This window comes from Diabrotica undecimpunctata, chromosome 1 (genome assembly GCF_040954645.1).
Source record: "Diabrotica undecimpunctata isolate CICGRU chromosome 1, icDiaUnde3, whole genome shotgun sequence".
In the NCBI taxonomy this organism is placed as follows: Eukaryota; Metazoa; Arthropoda; class Insecta; order Coleoptera; family Chrysomelidae; genus Diabrotica; species Diabrotica undecimpunctata.
The window spans coordinates 143,595,511-143,617,171 of NC_092803.1; positions in this window are offsets into that span (position 1 = coordinate 143,595,511).

Below are 21,661 nucleotides of genomic sequence, written 5' to 3' on the forward strand. Positions count from 1 at the left end.
ATCAAAAGCTTTTAAAAAAAAATTCAAAAAATCTTACAAAGTGAAAGTAGAAAAATTAATTTTAACTCACCAAATAAAATTAGTTTTGTTAAATCTAAACTGCTAAACGTCTTAAAGACTATTTTTATTTATTTACGCTGTAACCACCAGGGTTATTAGCGACCTGAGTCTGTAAGATAACTTATTAAGTTTTTAATGTTCACGTTTTTTCCTAAGGCTTCCTTTATATTATTTGGGATAGTGTACTTCTTTCTTGCTGCTTCATATGTTTTGCACTGAGTTAGTATATGCTTCACGACGAGTGTTACTTGACAATTTTCACACATTGGCGGCACAGTTCGCGTAAAGAAGTGTTTATGTGTAAAGTTACTAGTCGCAAACGTGTTATTCTAACTTGATCGTGTCTATTAGCTGTGGGTTGGAGCCACGGTTTCACTAATTGTTTGATTTCCTTCAGTTTATTTTGTGATGTACTCCACTTATTTTGCCACGCACTTAACATTTTATATTTTATTTCTGACTTGAAATCATCTGAAGAAACCTCATTAATAAGAATGGAGTCCTGGCTGAAGGATGCTAAGCGGGCTAGTTCATCTGCTTCTTCATTTCCTTGTATACCTGAATGTGACGGCACAAACATGAAGTCAATAGTGATCTTATTATTAGAATCTATATTTCTGATTTGATATGTGAGGCAATTGTATTATTGGTATATAAACGTTTGATAGTGTGAAGTGAGCTTAGTGAATTGGTTATTATAAGAGACGGTGACTGTTTCTACTCTTTTATGTGGATAAGTGCTTGTAATATTGCAAACAACTCCGCAGTGTATGACGAAGTAATGGGATTGAATTTAAATTTTAAGGATGTATTGGGTGTGAGAATGGCTGCATCAACACCGTCTGAAGATTTGGATGCGTCAGTATATATCTTATAGTGATTTTTATAAGTTTCCATTTCTGTTAAAAATTATTGTTTGATTAAGTCTGTTATAGTGTCACGTTTTTTATATATACTAAGGTTAGTATTAATCTGGGGAATTGGAATTAACCAAGGTAAAAAACTTAGGAAATTTATTGGGAGAATTTCAGGAAATTCAAGATGTAGGTCATGAAGGTTTCTTCTAACCTTTTCGTAAAATTGTGGATCTAGTCTTGTCGTAGAGAAAGTGTCTTGAAGTAAACGTATTGGTATAAGTAGGGTGTTCTTTATTACTAGCTATTTTAGAAGATGAGAGAGAAAGGTATTTGCATCGTAAACTTAGGGTTGTTGTCCTGTTAATCATTGTAAGCTTTAAACTGGTGTCGTTCGAAACGCACCCGTAGCTCTTCGTAGAGCTGTGTTTTGAACTGTTTCAAATGTTTTCAATACTGATACTTTGCTTGATGAATAAACTATCGCACCATAGTCGATTTTGGATCTAACTAACGATTTATATACATGTAATAGTGTATTTTGATCTGCTCTCCAGTTTTTGCTGAAAATAGTTTTCATAAAATTTAGTCCTGCTTGGCATGATTTTTTAAGTTCTTCTGTATGTTTTTTCCAGGAAAGCTTTTGGTCAAAAACCATACCTAAAAATCTGATATTATTTGTGAAACTGAGTGTTTAATTATATAGCTTTAGGTGTAGAGTTAGAGTGTTATGTTTTCGTGTGAATAAAATACATTTAGTTTTTGTCGGTGAAAATTATAATCCGATAGTCCTAGACCATGATTCTAACTGATTGATTGTTAGTTGTAAATGTTTTTAAATAGATGTAGAGTTTTTTCCTTTGGCAAATAAAACTAAATCATCAGCGTATAATCTTCCTTTAACAATCGGTGAGCATTGTTGAAGTATGTCGTTTATGGCTATTAGAAAAAGGGTTGAGCTTGTAACTGATCCTTGCGGAAGTCCGTTCTCTTGACCTTTTTTATCTGAGTTAACGTTGTCTGATCGAACTATGAAGCTGCGAGATTGAAATAAATTGGAAATAAATTTTAAAATATTGCCTCTGATATTCCAATTATGCAATTTTGATATGATATTGTATCGCCAGACAGTATCATAAGCTTTATTAATATAAAAAAAACTGCGATACAATCTTGCTTATTTGCAAATGCTTCATGTATTCCTGACTCTAAGTCTATTAGGTTATCTATAGTAGATCTATTTTGCCTAAATCTATTTACCTTAATGCCTTTTATTTACCATTTTCTCTAACACTGTACATATAATATTGGTTAAAGATATTGGTAGATATGACTCAGGTGATGTCCGGGATTTCTCAGGTTTAAGAAGTGGTAGTATTATTGCTTCGGACCAAGTTGATGGGAAAACCTGGTTACTCCAGATAAAATTATAAATGTCTCGTAATAAATTTTTCCCATTTTCTGTTAGATGTAGTAGAAATGCTAAGGGGATACCGTCTGGTCCTGGGCTTGAATCTTTGGACGAGTTTAAAGCTTCAACAAGTTCTATGAAGGAAAAAGAAACGTTAAGGTTGTGAATCTCATGTCCGTCGAATTCCAAAATGATTTTTTCTACGTTATTTTTATGTATTTGAAAATTATCAGTGTAATTTTCATCACTGGAATTTAGTTCATATTGGTCTGCTAACATATATACGATTTCTTTTCTATCACCAATTATTTTGTTATTTTTTGCTAGAAAAGGAATACTATATGGTTAGCTTTTTCCAGAGATTTTCCTTAAGTTTCTCCAAACTGTACTTATGCTTGAAGAGGTATTTAGAGATGAGATGAATTTTCTCCAGAATTATTTTCTATTATTTTTTAGACTGTATCTTGCCTCAGCTCTCCGTTTTTTATAGTCCGTTATATTTTCGTCTCTTTAATGATGTTTTATTCTATTAAAAGCTTTCTTATACGCTCTTGTAGCTTGGCTGCATTCAGGTGTTCACCACGGAAGAGGTTTATGTTTCTTTAAAATTATTGTTTTTCTTACATACGTCTCTGCGGCTGCTGTGATAGTTTGTAAAAATGTACTTAAAAACTTGTCAATGTCATTTGATGATCTAAAGTTGGTTTGGTTAGTGTCCTGTTTGATCGGTTTGGTAAAATGAGTCCAATCAGCATTTTTAATATTCCACTTTGAGATAGGCGATTCGATATTTGTGGTTTTCTGATGTGTTAAAGAAATTATAATGGGGTAGTGGACACTACCATATAAGTAGGGTAGATTGTCCCATGTTAACGTAGTGGACAGAACTGGGTCACACAGACAAATATCAATTGCCGATGATGTGCCATTATGTATGTTGAATCTGGCTGGTCTTCCGTCGTTAAGTAGATTTAGATTTTGGGATGTTATAATATTTTCTATAATTCGTCCTTTCTGGTCGAGTTTTATGGAACCCCACATCGGATTGTGGCAGTTAAGATCTCCAACGATAATTCTAGGTGAAGGAATTTGTTCCAAAATAGCTGCTAAATCTTTTTGGGATATAGTTTGATTTGGTGGGATATACATATTACATATATAAATCTTTTGAGGTATATTTATTGCAATAGTTATTAATTAAATAAATTTTGAAGTCATTGGTAACTGTGTGCTCATGAATTTTTTATCCACGTAATTATTAGTTATTATAAAAACATGAATAATAACGGAAGTTATATACATGGTTTGAATTTATAAAAATTGTTTCCTGTAGACAGATAATAGATGGGTGTGTTTCTGAGATAATATGTTTTAGTTTTTTAAAATGGGTATAAAACCCATTTAAGTTCCATTGAAGCAGAGAAGTGAATGTAATTATTAATTATTATATATTAATAATGAAGTTTTCACTGCAGAGAGAAAACCTATGTTTGTCAAGTTTTCGTATTAATTTGGTGCTTTTGGTTTTCATTCTTTTGTCAATGTAGTGTGAATGTAATTCCGATAGAAACTTTATAAGTGTATGAGAGTCTTCTGAGTACAATTTTGTTACGCTGATTACGTCTTTTGATCCTGGTATATTTTCGAATAGATCCAATACTAGATCGAAGTTTAACAATTGCTTTGGTTCTAGTAATGTTTGGAGATTTGGTATCTCATCTCTTAAGTTTTTGTCATCAGTTTTGATTTTTTTCTTTAATTGAAGCTTAGGTTTTTCAAAGTTTTCTTCGGCGGGTGGCGTAATTGCATCTTCTAAGGTTCTTTTTCCGCTTGCTTTGTTCGAAGTTATCTAGGGTTCGTGAGAATTCATATGTGTATTTTTATTTGGAGGTAAGTGTTGACTTGTTTCGGGTAAGGTTGATTTATGTTTGTGTGTATTAGAGGATGACTCTGACAATGTAGGTGTTGTGATTGTAGTGTTAACTGAAGAAGTGGTCAAATGTATAGATGTATTTTGTAGTGAGCACTATTCGGTTTGGTTTATTGATAAATTTGGGATTGCTACTGTTTGTAATGTGGTTTGAGAAGACGTAGTAAGTGTGGAGGAAGTGGTATTTGAGATTGTGGAAGACTTTTGAAAAACATCAGCTATGAAGATTTTGAAGAAGATTTGGAAGGCATTGGGTTAAATCCTGATTTTAAAATTGATCAAGATCAAATCGAGTAGGAATTTTAAAGTTTTTTTCTATGTATTTACCATTTTGAAGGGATAAACGGTTATTGCAAAATTACAACTATATTTTTACAATTTTTCAAAAACCGTCTAAGCCGCTTTAAGTTATTTTTGCAATAAACTGTTTTTACTTATTTTGCTTTTGTAAGTTTTTTAAGGTAGACTGTAATTATTGAAATAAAAAATGTAAAACTAAAGCCTTATTTTCTATTAGTGAATTTTTTAAAGTAGGTAGATACATTATGCTCATTTATTTTTTTTTTCTTTTAAAAGCTCTATGGTGTGTTTCCTGTAGAATGTCAGATGGTAGACTATTATAAAATTTAACACACGCACACAAAGGACCGTTTAGTTCAGTTTTGTCAAAGTGAAGATTTAATAATAACTAATACATTCTTTAAATAACCCCCAAGGCGACTGTATACGTGGACGTCACCTCAAAACACCCAAGAAAAAGTAATCAGAAACAAAATAGATTACATAATGGTGACAAAAAGATACCGTAATGCCGTGAAATCTACTAAAACTTATCCTGGAGCTGATATTGATTCGGATCATAATCCAGTAGTATCTGTGATAGAAGCTAGACCAAAGAAAATAAAAAAAAACCATCATCCCAGCGTTAAACTTAATGCAGCTAAAAAGTGAACACCTACGACAAACAGTGCATATATGCCTTGCTTTTTGTAACGGATGTTACAAAAATGTTTATAATGTAGGATGCTAAATCAGTGACGTCAATAATATTATAAAAGGCCAAGGGCCATCGCAATGTTCGACGCTTGACCGTATACATACCCAGCATTTTATCCATGGTATCACCCTCCCCTTTGGTTGTATTCTAATATTTAATTATGTTCGGCTTCCCTACTTTACTGTTTTCTACTTGCCTGTCATATGCATAGTCGAGAGTAACACTACTGTATGATACAATGAAAGAAAGATATGATACTACTTAGCGTTCCAAATTTCGTTCAGGTTTGCGCATGACGTCAGGTGGTGAGGAGATCTTTTAAATTTCTAATGCATTGCTATGCTATATGATTTAAGGATTTAAGCTTTTAATATCAAATGTGAAACTTTCTAGAGATGCTATTTTACTTAGTATGATTAAATGTAATTATTGAGGACATGTCTAATATCAGAAATCAATTAAAAACATGATTTTTTTATTATTAGGCAAGATACATCTAATTCTATATTATATGTAGATACTATATAATACTCGTACTTCGCTACATTGAAATAAAGTTAAATAATATATATATATATATATATATATATATATATATATATATATATATATATATATAGTTAAATAATAGAAAATATATTGTGTTGTTTTGTTTTTAATCTATTGTCTAATTTCATATTTATATCTATGTTTTTTATAATTTTTAATTTGTTTTAAATTTTGTGGTAGACAATTGTAAAATTTGGTCCCTTTAAAACCAACATATCTGTGGAGTATGGATTTATTAGATTTAGGTAAAATTGCATTATTCCTTGAATATCTAGTTTGTTGGGCATGATTGTTAAAGTTTATTATTATATTTTTTTCATGTATATGTATAGGGGTTTTGCTACAGAATAATTTACATACAGTTAAACATTGACTTTCATTGTATAATAACTCGCTAGAATATTTGAAATTTTTCCCATAAATAATTTTAATTAGCCAGTTCTGAATAATGTTTATAGAATGCAACTAATTATTCCGTATTCCACCCCATCCTAAAAGAGCATAAGTAAGTTGAAATTGTATAAGTGCATATTAAAGTTAAAAATTAAAAGTGAAACTGGAACAAAACCATGAAGTGAAGATATCCATGATTGGCTAGTATACCTGTTGAATACAAAGCATGTGATGTTCGTGTGTATCAAGGTATAACAAATGCTTATTAAAAGCTTAAAACTTTTATTTTAAAGAAGATCTTTTCGGAATTGAATCATTCCATCATCAGTTTATTAAAAAGTTGTTAAAAAACATTGTTTGGCCACAGAAAAACAATCCTCATGGAATTTACAAGGTAAATGCAATAGACCGTTAACTTCGCTAATTAATAAAAAATAAAAATGGAGGCATCTAACATGACCCCCCCGGAGCTGGTGAGATTTTGTCGACTGACATTACCTCTGATCTGTTCTAGAGTCTAGGGTTAACTGGATGATTATTATGATGATGATGGAATAATAAAGAATTCTTAAATGAGTTATTCCTAAAAATTGTTTTAAAAATTTAAAACTGGATTGTAGCCCTCTCAATTTAAATACTATCTACTATATTATTTGCTTGAGAATTCTAACGTAAATGTTTATCAATTATTATACCTATAATTTTAGATATTTAATCACGTATGTATATGGAATTTCATTTTTTGCAACGACTTTTAATGAGCCAAGATTTGGGAGGTTACTTACATACTATGTAAATGGCATATATTTTGTTTTATCTACATTTACGGTGAAATTAACTTTATAAATTATTATATTAGTTTATTAAACTGAAACCATTTCTGAATTGTAGCAAAGTCTGTTTCGGCTTTTTGTGTTAAATTACTCGATGTATTTGCATCATAGAAAATATTCTTGAATAAACGCATTCATATTTAGTGAATTGATTTTATTAGTTAAATAAAAATGTTAAAATCTGTTAATATAAAGAATAGAAATATTTTTCAAACAAATATTAAAATATAGTTTCTTTGTAAAAAAAAAAATACAAGACAAATAATAAAGGTCCATACGTTAATCACAATAATTTGATTCACTATTTTTTTTTACTCTACTCTACTCACAGCCTGACGTCACATAGCCCGACCCACATGCGGAATAGGGTGGGCCACTTGTATATGGGAAAAAAAATGTGTGCAATATTGTTTTGTAATACTTATAAAAGAGTGCTAAATGTAATGCTAATTTGACAGTGAAAAATTTATTTTAATTGAAAATTATCTTCTGCCTCCGGATTGACCTTGAAATATCAGAATTATGTGGAAAATCATTCATTTATCTTAAACGCGTAAAAAAAATATGTGAAAGTTATCAACTTCTAATAGTGCTAAAATGACACGGTATTGTACCTAAAACTCACCTTTAAAAGTTTTTAGTTGTTCGATGTTATCTTCTGCCTCCGGTTTGACATTAAAATTTCATGATATTAACAAAAACGGAGTAAACAATTAAAACCAAAATTTCAAAGAAAATGTGTGTATTAATACAAAAAAGACAGATATTCAAAGAGATACTATAACTAAGTAGTAGCAAAATCCTTTTTGCTATCAAACTGCGGCATTACTTTGCGAAACTCCAACTTCGCCTTAATTAAGCCTTCTCGTTCCGATTTTGTACACAACGTAGTGGATTCTTCTGTTACAGTCTTCACAACTCTCTCTACTGCTTGAGTGTGGCAAGGTAGACGTAAAAACGACAATTCACTTTCGCCTGCTTTTGCAATGAAGGAATTAAGACTTTCATCAGATACTTTTCTTAGTAGTGGGGGTTCAGGTATTTCTTGTTGCCAGTCAATTAGATCATATTAACATTGTGCATCAAAGTTTATAGTTGGAACTTCGAATAACCTGATTATGTTGTGTTTTACTTTATGAGCCTTCAAAATACGACGTGCAGCTAGTTCCCTAATATGATTTTGATGATCAGTTAACATTGCCAATAATAAATTTTCCGGATGCGCGAAATAACTATTTCTTTGTATCACAGGATCAATTATGGCTTTCAGTTCAGGTGAGAGGTATCTTGACATTGAAATTAAGGCCCATAAGTGTCGTGCTCCATCTTTACATGTGGGATGAGTCTTAATACGAAACCAAGTTAGAGCATAAACTTTCACAATATAAGTGGCTAAAATAACTAGGTTTTCTGAAGGAACCTTTGTCGAAGCATATAGACGAAGAATGCGATTAGCACGAGTCAACCATCTTGCATGGGACACTTTTCCTTGTGATTTATTGGCCAAGAGTTCCGGAAATTCTCCAGTCATAATCGCAGACACAATTCTATGTAGATATAATTAATCAGTACTTAAATCTTTCACTGTTACTGAGGGTAAATTACCACTAATTTTTTGAAATTCAACAATAGGATTTTTTGCACAAGTTTCTAAAGCCTTCCCTATTGTACCTGAAAAAGTCTTTGGTCCCGCTGTAGTGCCGTCAATAAATTGAAACAAATGTCGAAGGGGCAACTCGTTCATATGCAACAAACAAATTATCCACTGTAGGGGTTTATTTAACCGCGTTTCAAGTAAACGTACAATGCCACCATATTTTCCAGTGTTCACGTTTGTTCCACCACAACCAACAGCTATTAAATCGTCAAGAGACATTCCCTCCATTCGAAAATAATTAGCTAACGAATTTTCTATCGCTTTGGACGTATCAGAAGATGGAACAATATAACCCAAGAACTGGGAATCTGGTTCTTTCATAAGTGAAATATGCTCCTCTTGAATAACGTCTCGGTAGTTTTTGCCTCCTTGTTTTCTGATTATATACGTTTTATCTTTTCGTCCATCGAAGTATAGCGCATGTACTTGTGAAATTTTCTCCTGCGATATAAGATTTTTTCTAGTTTTCTTTCTTTCCCTTCGTAACTTGCTCTTATCAATCACTGGCACATTAGATTTGGTGTCATGCAAAACTGCTGAAGCAATGGCTGCCGCTGCCCTATCAGACACCCCATCTCGGTCACAAGTTTTGGATAATGTAGAATAATGAATAGTTTTTGCAGTTTTTTTCTTAAATAATTGTAATGGAGTCGCAATATTTACAGAAGTGGGTTTAAAATCAGAACACACAGATTCATCTGAAGATGACGTTGAAACATCGAGTGTAGAATGGTAGAAAGTTCCGGGCTCATATATGCTTTTTTTCTTTTTAGACAAGGCTTTTCATTTGTCGCTTTTCTTTTCACAGTTTTTTGCATTTGTTTTGTAGCAACGATATCCAAGTTTCCAATTATTATATTTCGTGTAGTACGTTGATCGATTAAAAAGTTCTAACTCTTTTAATGGTACTCTTGTGTCTCTAGCACAGGTACAATTATCGAGTTCCTTGCATTTACAGCACGAAATATCAAATAGAACTTTGCTGTTGTGACGAAAATCTTCTAACTTTTTCGTTGGAACATTAGGATGTGATTTAAGTATGTTTTGGCACTTTAAGTGATACGTTTTTAACATTTGTTACTCTTGTATTTGAAACAATTGGAATATTTGTTTTTGCCCATCTTTCTCGAATTTTTATTGTCACAATGTCTGCTATTTCACAAAAAACTGGCTCTTTTTTAGTACCTTTTTTTGATTTCAGTTGATGTCTTGTCCAGTAGTAAAATTTCATCACGTCTTTATAAGTAGGAAGCATATTGTCTTTCATCTCACCGATTGCACCAAACAACGGACTTTCTAACGCTTTTCGAGTACGTTCCATTTCAGCGAAAACAAAAACCGATATACATAAAACAACCACTCCTCTGATAAGCAACAGCTACAATAACTCACTAACTGCGTTGACGTGACGACCGAACGAGAGACTGGTCTACATACGCACTTCACCTTTTAGATCATAATCATTCTTTTAATGACGAATTTAAAATTCTCCACATTCAAAATAAAGGCCTTAAGCTATCTTTGTTAGAATCTATGGAAATCAACAAATTAAAAAACACAGATATAATTCTGAATGACCAGCTTGAGACAAACAGTTCTCCCCTCCTCAACCTATTTCATTAGAGACTATAAAGTGTAAACCCATACCAAAAACAGATCACTTGAGAAAGGCAATCAGCCGAAACAGCTGTAGTGATAAGAATCTAAAATAAATTTTGTGGAAGTTTGAAAACAAAGTTTTCAGTGTGAAAATCATAAACAATTTTTGTTTTGTTAAAAAAATTGCAAGTGAAATAATAAAATGGTGAAGTGAAAATTAAAATGAATTAATGTAGATATATACATATAGCTAAATACGATTATATTTTATACTTCATGTAAGGAAAGAAGTGTTTTAATTGTTAGTAAGGTATAAAGTATGTCTGAAAAAGTTGGCAACAAATGGGAAATTTCTTTATTATTAATTTCATGAAAAAAACTATTCTTTATAAACATTTCTACATTTCATAGAAATCAATAATCAAATTTATAAAAGTTTAAGTGGTATACACCGAAAATCAAAAAAATTGATTTATGCTTAAAAGTGAAGTGTTTTTAAATTTAGGTGCAGCATATGTTATTTTAATTTGGTTGTAGGATTTAAAAATTATTTTTAAATTTAGATTCATGGCCTTTTAATAATGTATCAGTAGGTGCATTAATTTTTAATTTTATTTCTAATTTACCTTATTCAATATACAAAATCAACAAATGTAAAAGTATTTTTTTATTTACTTTTTACTTTAAATGTATTATTTAATTATTAGAAGGCCATGAATCTAAACTTGGACATAATTTTTAATAGCTACAAACATATTAAAATTACATTTTCTTGCATATCTAAATTTCAAATCACTTTCCTCTTAAGTATTAATTAATAATTTTGATTTTTCCTATCTACCACTTAATATTTTATAAGATTATCCATGATTTCTATGTGATGCATAACCTTTAATGAAAAATAATTTTTTTTCGTAAAATTATTAATAAAAAATATTTCCCATTTTTTGCCAACTTTTTCAGACATGAAACGGAAAACTTAAACATAACAAGTCAACATGAATAAATATGAACCTTTTAAAACGAGTAAATCGGTACTCACCGAAGGGACCTCAGACGTTCAGATACAATTAGCGTCTCTTTGTAAAGACAATGAAGTCGACTTTACTAAAGTAACAAGACATTTACTTAACACAGACACTACACAGTACTCCCCTGAGTTAGTGATAAGTTATAGTCTAAAAAAAACATTATGAAATTGACTGGCCAGTGTGAAAACTAGTACCAATAAAACACAAAACACACACAAAACATTTTCTTCGTTGAGACTTAAAATAATGATTAATAACAATAATTATGGGAAATTTGTATGTTTATAAAAAGAGTTTTTTGACATTATGCTTGAATGATAATATTTGATCTGATTATATATACCTATATACAGTCGTGCTATGCTTGGCTATTATGCCGGTCCTGGCAGTTTTGGTAGCTGTGATAATTATACAACAATAGAGTATTTACAAGGGATTATTCAGTTTTACAGCTGTTATTAAAATAACTTTTATAATGAGACACTAAATTTCTGGATACAGTATACCATCGTTTTATCACTATTAGAACTGACGGATAGTACAACATTTTTTTCTCTCACTTTTTTATTAGTACGCTGTTTTTCCCAATTTTTTGAATATTGAACGTCGCTTCGGAGGCAGATAATGATATCCAATTGTTTCCAAATTTTATAGAAGATTATAAAACAACAGGTACCATCATTTTATCACTATTAGAACTGACGGATAGTACAACATTTTTTTCTCTCACTTTTTTATTAGTACACTGTTTTACCCAATTTTTTGAATATTGAACGTCGCTCCGGAGGCAGATAATGATATCCAATTGTTTCCAAATTTTATAGAAGATTATAAAACAACAGGTAACATCATTTTATCACTATTAGAACTGACAAATAATTTTTTTGACCCACCCTAATGCGCAATGTCATATCTTCTTTTTATTGTATCATGCACTACTGTTCCTAAAATTTGTTTACGACCTCTATTTCCAAGTTTATTGTTGTAGTAATTTCAATAATTACGATAGCTAAGCCTGGTCACATAAAAGCGGCTTCTAAACTTTGTTTGTAATCCGTACAAGATCAAATCACCTTATTATATTATTATTTATTTATTACAATTTTCAACAATTTAACCAGTTATTCTACTAATAAATAATATTATATTAAAACTAACAAATATTTCCTTTTAGATTAAGAAATTTTTAAGAAAATATTGTATAACAGGTAAAATTTTTACATTATGCCCTTTGTTAACGTTGTAAAATTATGCCGTTTGACAAAGGTTCAAAATTTTTTTATTAAACTTTTGTCATGTTTTTAATACAAATGACAAATGGTAAATGTATCCATTCTTTTCAACCTTTTAGTAAGCAATCACTCTTTCCTCCGCTTTTACATCATATTCTGCAATGTTACTTGAATGAGTATTATTTATTATCTAATAAAAAATTATAAATGTTAATTTAAAAATAAAGTTTTATTTTCTAATCAAACTTGCATTAAATAACGACAATTAGATTTTCTCCAATAGCTTGAAATCATTTTCAATGATTTTTTAATATTTTATTTTATTTAAGGGCTGCGTCGGTCTGTATATGCTGACTTTTCATATGAATACAATAATAAGCCATTTAGAGTTACTACGTAACATATCAACTAAGCTGGATTTACAAGATGATACTTTTGAAGAAAAAATCCGTAATCAATCTCGAAGAAGAATGAATGTTGCCTATATAGCCATGATTGCAAACTTCATAACTCACGGTATTTTTGTACCATTTGGGATGGTGGACGATAGAATTGACATTCTTTATTCGTTTTTTATGCATTGTTACACTGAACCTATAAGAAAAGTGATGTTTGTATTGGGAGATATTTGTATACTTATAGGTAAAAACTAAATTTACTCTATTGTAAGGTTAAGTCTTTTGTGATAAGAAGTCTTATGTAGTTTAAACATTTTAGACGCATCACATTAGTAATCGTTATCCTAATACACTAAGTTATGGGGATAATAATATTAAGTGTTTTTCTTCTATATCTACATATTTTTTATTATAAATGAATAACTTATGAATTGCATTTTTAATTTAAAAAAAATTCTTTTGAAGTTAATTATTATTTGTTCAAAATAGTATTCTAAATAAAGATTATTATCTGTGGAGACACGTGTTATAACATAAGCGTATTAAGATTTTTCTATTGTATAAGCCAACAATATTAACCCTGGAACTGCACTGTTGGGTCTCAGAAACAAAGAGAGTCATTCATTGCAATGTGACATGCGCATGAGTGGTTTATGTGTGTCGTCCATCCATCCAATGGCACTACAGCCCAAATCGGGCCTTGGTCTCCTTCAACAGGCTTCTCAAATCATCTCGATTTACCGCTGTTCTTTTCCATGAACGCGTTTTCAGGCAGTTCCTGGCATCCTCATCGACTTCCCATCTCTTTTTAGGTCTTTAGCTCTTATGTGTGTCGTCACTTTATGTAAATTCAGTCTGTCGTAAGCCGAGTTAGAATACGGGTCATCCGCTGCATTTTAGTGAAACAACGAGGTAAGATATTTCCAGAAGTACAAGCATGGGTTCCCCGGACCCAAGGGTGATGTTTACGGTAATAATTGTGTTTCAACTTATTTTTATTTATTTTAGTATAATGGCGTCAACTAGTAGAGAAAATAGTCGGGTAAAGGCATCAACTAGCAGAGAAAATCGTCGTCCTTTAACTGAGGTAGAATTACAAAGAGAGGCAGACAATTTATGGGAGAATGAGAGTAAAAACGACATCGTAGACGATATGATTGGAGGGGACGAGTCTGATGAAGATTACGTTGAAGAGCAACTGTCACACAGCAACAGTGAACAAAGCGACAATGAAGACGAAATGGTAGATGAACCAGTTAGAAATATTCCTAGTTTACTGAAAAAAAATGGTCATCGGTGGAGCACACAAGCACCAGCAAGACAGGGTCGTACAAGACGAGAAAACATTGTAATACATTTACCTGACCCCAAAGGAGAAGCGAGCACAGTTCAATCTCCTGAACTATCTTGGAATTTGTTGTTCAACGAACAAATGGTAGATGTTATTCTTTTGCACTCAAATGAAGAAGTTATTCATAAATGCAATGATATTAGACAGCAGAGTTACACAAGACCAGTAACTAGAACAGAAGTGAAGGCTTTCATTGGTCTGTTATTTTTAGCAGGTGCATTACGAGTATCTAACTGTAACTTAGATGAACTTTGGTCAGTAAAATTTGGAAATGGAATATTTCGGGCGACGATGTCACAGCAGCGGTTCCTTATGTCTGAAGTTTGATAGTAAGGACAGTAAAGCAGAAAGAAAATTAGTAAATAAATTTGCACCTATACGAGCATTCTTTGACATTTTTGTGAATAACTGTAAATCGTACTATACACCATACGAATACTGTACTGTAGATAAACAGCTTGTAGGATATAGAGGAAAATGTCCATTTTAAATCTACATGGTTAGTAAGCCTGATAAGTGTGGAATGAAAATGATGATGCTAAATGATTCAAAAACATATTATATGCTCAATGCAATTCTTTACGTTGGAAAAGTAACCACAGAAAACAATGAATCAATACCGGCTTATGATGTTCGAAAACTTTCACAACCAATACATGGAACTAACCGAAACCTCACGGTTGATAATTGGTTTACGTCAATTCCCTTAGCTGAACAAATGTTAACACCGTATCAATTAACTCTCCTAGGTACTTTGAGAAAAAATAAGAGAGAAATACCTGCTACATTCCTCAAAAAAAAAATAAGTAGGTACATCGCTTTTGCTTTTGATATACTCCTAAACAAAACAAAATTGTTCTTTTGCAGTCAATATTGCATTCTGATGACTCTTATAAAGCCATTACGGGTAAGCCCAATATTAAACATTCCGAAGGGAGGAATGATACATTTGATCAGCTCTGCCATTCTTACACTACCTCACGGAAGACCAGACGTTGGCCGCTACGAGTTTTTTTCAATATACTTGATGCCAGTGGAATAAATGCAATGGTTTTGTTTTCTCTCTCGAATCCCCACTGAAAGGAAAGTAGAAACAATAATCGAAAATCTTTTCCAAAGCAATTAGGAATGAGTCTAATTGAAGCATGGTTACAAGAACGATTGACCGTGGCTACTTTACAAAAAACACTGCGGCAAAGAATTTCTGAAATTTTGGAAATTGAAGTCCCCCCACCACAACATGATGTTCATTTAACAAAAAAAGTTAGGTGCTGCTTTTTTGCAAATAGGAAAAGATAGAAAAACCAGTTTTGCGTGTTCTGAGTGTCGCAGACCATATTGCATGGAACATAGAGCCCAGCTATGCTGTGAATGCGAACATCAAGATCCAAGAAACTGAAGACCTGGCTAAGAATAACTAAAACTTATATTACCAAAAGAGTTTATTTTTTTGTTACACGGATAGTTATACAGGTGTATTTTGTAGATGATAATTTCAATTTAATTTTTATTTGTTTTAATAACAATATTTTATGTTTGAATATTATTTTGTTATTTTTGAATTTCAACAAATATATCTTTTTGTGAAATACCACACCATGGTTAAATTTTTTTCTACACATTCTACTAAGATTAGATATTCTCCCAAATCCATCAAATATTAACATTTTCTGTTTTTTGGCTAAAAAATAGCTTTGGGTTTCTGAGACCCGAGTGTGAAATTCATGCCTTAAAAAATACTGTGTGATATACCAGTGTTAAAATGTGGTTGGCTTTCTAAGACAACGTATAAGTTTTATGAGACAATTTTATAATAGCCAAAACATACTTGTCTGTAGACACGTATTCAATATAACGTCGTTGCCAAGTCAAAAGCTGCTATGTGGGTTTTATAGAATTTTATAGGAGACAGATAAAACCTAAATACTTGGTCCAATTGAAAAACTGTTATTTGTTTTTATGACAAATTTATTAATTAGGTAAATATATAAAAACGTACAACATTTGTGAGAAAGTAAAATTAATGTAATGCAATCCAAACTAAAAACTATTATTTAGAATGTATATAGCATGTTTTATTTCTTAAAAGTGACACATAGCAGTTAAGAAACATATCAATTGAAATTTGAAATACATTTATAATAATGATATTTAAGCTAAGTTAATTAAGTAAATACTTAAATTACAAAATGTGTAAAACAACGAATTTACATGCTTATGTAAAACAACACATTTAATTCAACTACTAGAACGTACGTAGAACGTACACGAGACAATCATAAAATTGATAAAATAAGACAGCCAGAAAATATAACTATAGGAGAATACAACATTGAGGGGGTAAAAAACTTTATATACTTGGAATCCCTACTCACATCTGATAATAACTTTGCGGAGGAAGTGAAGAGGCGAGTATTTATTGCAAATAAATGTTACCATGGATTAATTAGGCAACTAAGATCAGATAACGTCTGCAAGAAAAACAAAATGCCAAATATATAAAACCCTAATAAAAGCGGTACTCACATACGGCTCAGAAACCTGGACACTCACTAAAAGAGAGGAAACGTTATTAGCCACCTTCGAAAGAAAAATCTTGTGACACATATATAAGAGCACAAAAGAAAACGAAATATGGCGAAGAAGATACAACTCTGAACTATACAAAATATACCAGGATCCGGATATTATAACATTCATTAAAATAGGACGGCTGCGTTGGATAGAACATGTAGAACGAATAAAAAAAGGCGAAATACCAAACATAATATTCAAACAGATGCCAGTAGGAAAAAGAACAAGAGGAAGACCGAAGCTGAGATACTTAGAACAAATAGAAAATGATATAACAACCTTTAAAATAAAAAACTGGAGAAAAAAAGCACGAAACAGATCAGAATGGAGAAGAATCCTGGAACAGGCCAAGACCCAAAAAGGGTTATCGAGCCAGTGATGATGATGAAGCTGATTTTAACTCTTGAAGATGCTCAAATTTGTCTCGTTTAATTTTTATTTGCGATATATACTAAGGGATTACCTTCGCTTTGCCTTTGGGTCTCCTTTAGTCAGGCTAAGCGTCGTAATTTTTAAAAAATGAATGGTCAACATGAAATACATTATACGGCTGTTTTGGGTGCGCAGCACGCATTTTATTGACATAATTACCTGGACTACAAATTGGTGGCTTAAATAGTGGTTCTAGTGTAGAATGAGAAAACGCTCAGTTTTCTTCTCAGTTGCCAAGTTAGAAAGTGCACTTGCAAGAACTTTGTTTCGGTTTTGGTAATTACACTTGTCGGAGATTAGAACAATTTCTTCGTAATGCTGCCCAAATTTGGTGATAAAATCAATAATGCAAGTAACAAACTCGTTGCTATTAACGCCACCTTCTCCTTCGTACCAAACTTAGTGATATACTTCGTTGTTATTTAACACGTTAAAAGTAAAGTTATGAACTTGTAGATTTTGTTTATAATAAAGTTTTGAAACCAAAAACTTGGGACATAAAGGAACGCTTTGCAAATCCATTGTGACAACTAATTTCTTTTAATTTGCGTCAGCTTTGGTCTTGGTTTTAGCATCCCTGGCTTCTTGTTTTTTTTTGTCTATGTTCATCATAAACTTCTTTTTGTAGATTTCCCACATCATATTTGTAACATATATCGTACAAGTCTTTGTGTGGCTTATGAATAGATATTTTTTGTTATTGCATGTGTGATTTTAAATTAAAAATTGATTCCACATACTATGTGGAACATATGACATATTATGTGCGTTTCGAAGTGCTTCTGCAATAATGGTTTGGTACTTTTGGAAGTAAACCAAGCCACTCCAGAATGGATGCCCTCCTTTTGATATTACTTGACTTAGACAACGTCTCTGGCATTGGTTTTTCTTTTGAAAATCCTTTAGATAATGAATTTTTAACCCATCGTTGGAAGGTATCTCGCCACAATGACAAAGTATTTAAAAATAATGTTTTGCATAACCTCATTTTTATACCATTGGGGTTTTTAAGGTAGCAGTAGAAAGCATTAATTTGTCTTGGATCGTCTATTATAACTCTTCGTTTTTATGGATTTCGTTTATCAACCAAACCAAGAACGTATGTTCGCTTGGAATCCCAAGATTATAACGACCAAAATTCCCTAAATATCTTATTCTTTAGTTCACCCTTAATTTGAGCACACAAGAAAGTGCGGCTGGTATCAGTCTTCATGGCAAATATTGCCTTACTTTCTGGTGGTTTTGGACCACTTGCTTTATGTTCGCAACTTGGTCCCAACTCTCTTGGCTGGCGAATTTTCTTCTCGTTTTTTCATCCTATGTTCCTCTTCCTGAATCGGTGCTTCCTCTTCTATTTAATTCATATCGATAGTCCGTTCATTTTCATACAATATTTCATCTTCAATAGCGTCTCCCTCGTATTCAACAGGAACTGTTTCTTCCATTAGTTCAACATCTGATATTTGCTTTTCTATTGAGATTTCTACTTCTTGTTCTACTAGAATTTGTTTATTGTCTTATATTTTGTCATCCTTAAGTCAGTCTTCTCATTTCTGTCCTGACAAAACGTTGTCTCCAGAATTTTCATTTTCTGATGTTATTACTTTAGTAGTACCATTTAATTCATGCCTTGTTATATTTGTATCGTCTAAGGATTTGACATCAGTAACCAATTTGAAATAAATATCATTATTTTAAAAGCTGTTGAGAAGAGCCCTGTCGCGTTCTGTAATGATATCGCTACAGAACGCTGCTTCGAAGATAACACCATCAATATTGTTTTCATTAGCGCAGTTCTCAGTTTCCTTTTCTCGTGCAACTGGTTTGTCTTCCTCTAAATTACCTTAAAAAAATAAAAGTTGTTTTCGTATGTGCTTTACAATATTTTTAATTAATATATAGTTCGAGTTTGATGATAACGTAGTACACTAAAATGTGGCACTTGTATTATTTTAAACGAACTTATAAATTAATATATAAAAAAACATATCATAAAATGAATTTACACATGTGAGATATCAAATAAACTCAGTTGCAAGAGCAAACTAAATAAATTAAGGTAAAAAACTTACCAATCGTTTTTTCTTGTGCTGGACTTGTTTGTTTTAAACATTGGGAAACAAGAAACTATCCTCTTGACAGATCACCGTATGACATGTTAAAGCTGCAATAAGTATATTGCAGTGATTATTTTTACATTATAATATCACTATACTGGAACCTCGGAAACCTTTTTTGGATGGTGCTAGAAAGGTCGCCAATGAAGACACTATGGACGGCATCCAGATGGTTGGTGGAGAGCGAGTCGTGGGTTCGAAACTAGCTTTTGGAACCAATAATGGGTCCAACGGAAGAAATAAGTAAAGATAGGATACAAGATATTAGAAAAGATACAGAAATAAACAAAAAGATAGATGGGTAAAATTACACCAAAGATACGATAAGATAGGGAACAGGGCGTCACTCAATTTTTTGGGGTTTAAGGAGAAAATTAAGAAACCTTAGAAAAGAAAAGAGATAAGGAAAGATATTTAGGTTCAGAGACCAAACCCAAGAAGAGATATTAACAGTTAATTATTCAATAAATTTGGTCAAAACTATACATAAACAAATAACAAATATATTAGGTGGACTCTGTTCATCTACTTACCTACAAAACTTAATCAGCCTGATCTTTTTCTGGTCGAAGGTATAATATTAATTTAATGGTAAAAAGCAAATATTCAGAGTTATTATTATATTAGGAAACTTATTATGAGTCGACAAATAAAATACATACATAAAACACAAAAAATATATTCAACAACACAATGATGTCGGTAGCTGAATGTACATACATGTAATAAAAATACACCATCAATTATGAAATGGTGGTGTACATATAAAAATAAGTAGTAATATGAATAATAAGTACCTTTACATATACAACAATATAATAATGCACAGGTTCAATTATCAGCGAACAGAGCCTGATAGTGAGTAAGAAAAAAATTCAACCAAAGTTGATTACAGAAGGTCTCTCTTTGCTGTTTAATGGGCATATCTCGAGACACTGGGTTAAAAATGTATAACAATTATAGCAAATAACAAAAATTAATCAAATCTAAATTTACAAGAATACAAAAAGGTTACCGAAATAAAAATTTAATCAAACCGCACTTGGATAAGTTGATTATCTATCTCGCACTGTTATTTAATGATTGAGAACTAAATGTTCGTAATTGTTATTTATTGAAATTTCTTAGTAGCTGATGGAAAGTTCCTAAGAAAATATTGAATGTTTTTTAAATTGAATGCAAAAATCAGTAGTTGCTTTCAACTACAGGTGAAGACATGGATGAACTTAGATTCGCCCAGATGATTGAAAAAAATATGATACCATACCATATTATTCGCCCAGATAAGTGGAGATACTAAGATTATGGTAACTTACAGTAATTCCTGATGGCTGCTGCACTAATTCACTAAAGTTAATTTACTTTACTATAATACTTTACTTGTATCCAGCACTGAAGATAATTAAAATTAAAGGTACTCTGTACCAATATATAATCTAATATGATATTAGATCAAAAAACTGAAATATACAAGTGTATGCACACTTAGAAAGAAAATGCACAGAGAACAGAGACGATAAGATATAAAGAACGTCCTTACTTAAGCCCTAGAGTCAAACCGGTGCACTTTTCCTACATAAAATTTGCTACTTGTTTTTCTCAAGTGCTCAGATTTATTCTACTTCTTACGGTTCGTGAGAAAAAATTCCAGTTGGAGGTCTACATGTCTTGCAACTTTCGTGAAAATAAAAACTTCGTATTTCGTTTCAAATTTAATTTATTGCGATTAAGCCTTACGTACTGATTCACATAAGATATACATACCCTTATGAAAAAATGCACCGTTTGGCCTAAAAATGGAATAAACTGAAAATTTTTAATTCGATTTTTCCATTATTTTTGCCAAACTGTAGGTAGGGGATAGAAAAAAAAACACATATTTGGAATAAGTTAAACCTAGTGTATATATTAACATTAAATGAAACAATTTCCTAAAATTGGAATTTGCCCAAAAATGTTTAAACGGGGTACCCTTGGATTTTTTTCAAAATTCAATAATCGGGCATATTGGCGTCAATTTCGGTCCTAGAGTCAAACCGGTGCACTTTTCCTACATAAAATTTGCTACTTGTTCTTCTCAAGTGCACAGATTTTTTATACGTCTTACGGATCGTGAGAAAAAATTCCAGTTGGAGGTCTACATGTCTTGCAACTTTCGTGAAAATAAAAACTTCGTATTTCGTTTCAAATTTAATTTATTGCAATTAAGACTTACGTACTGATTCACATAAGATATACATACC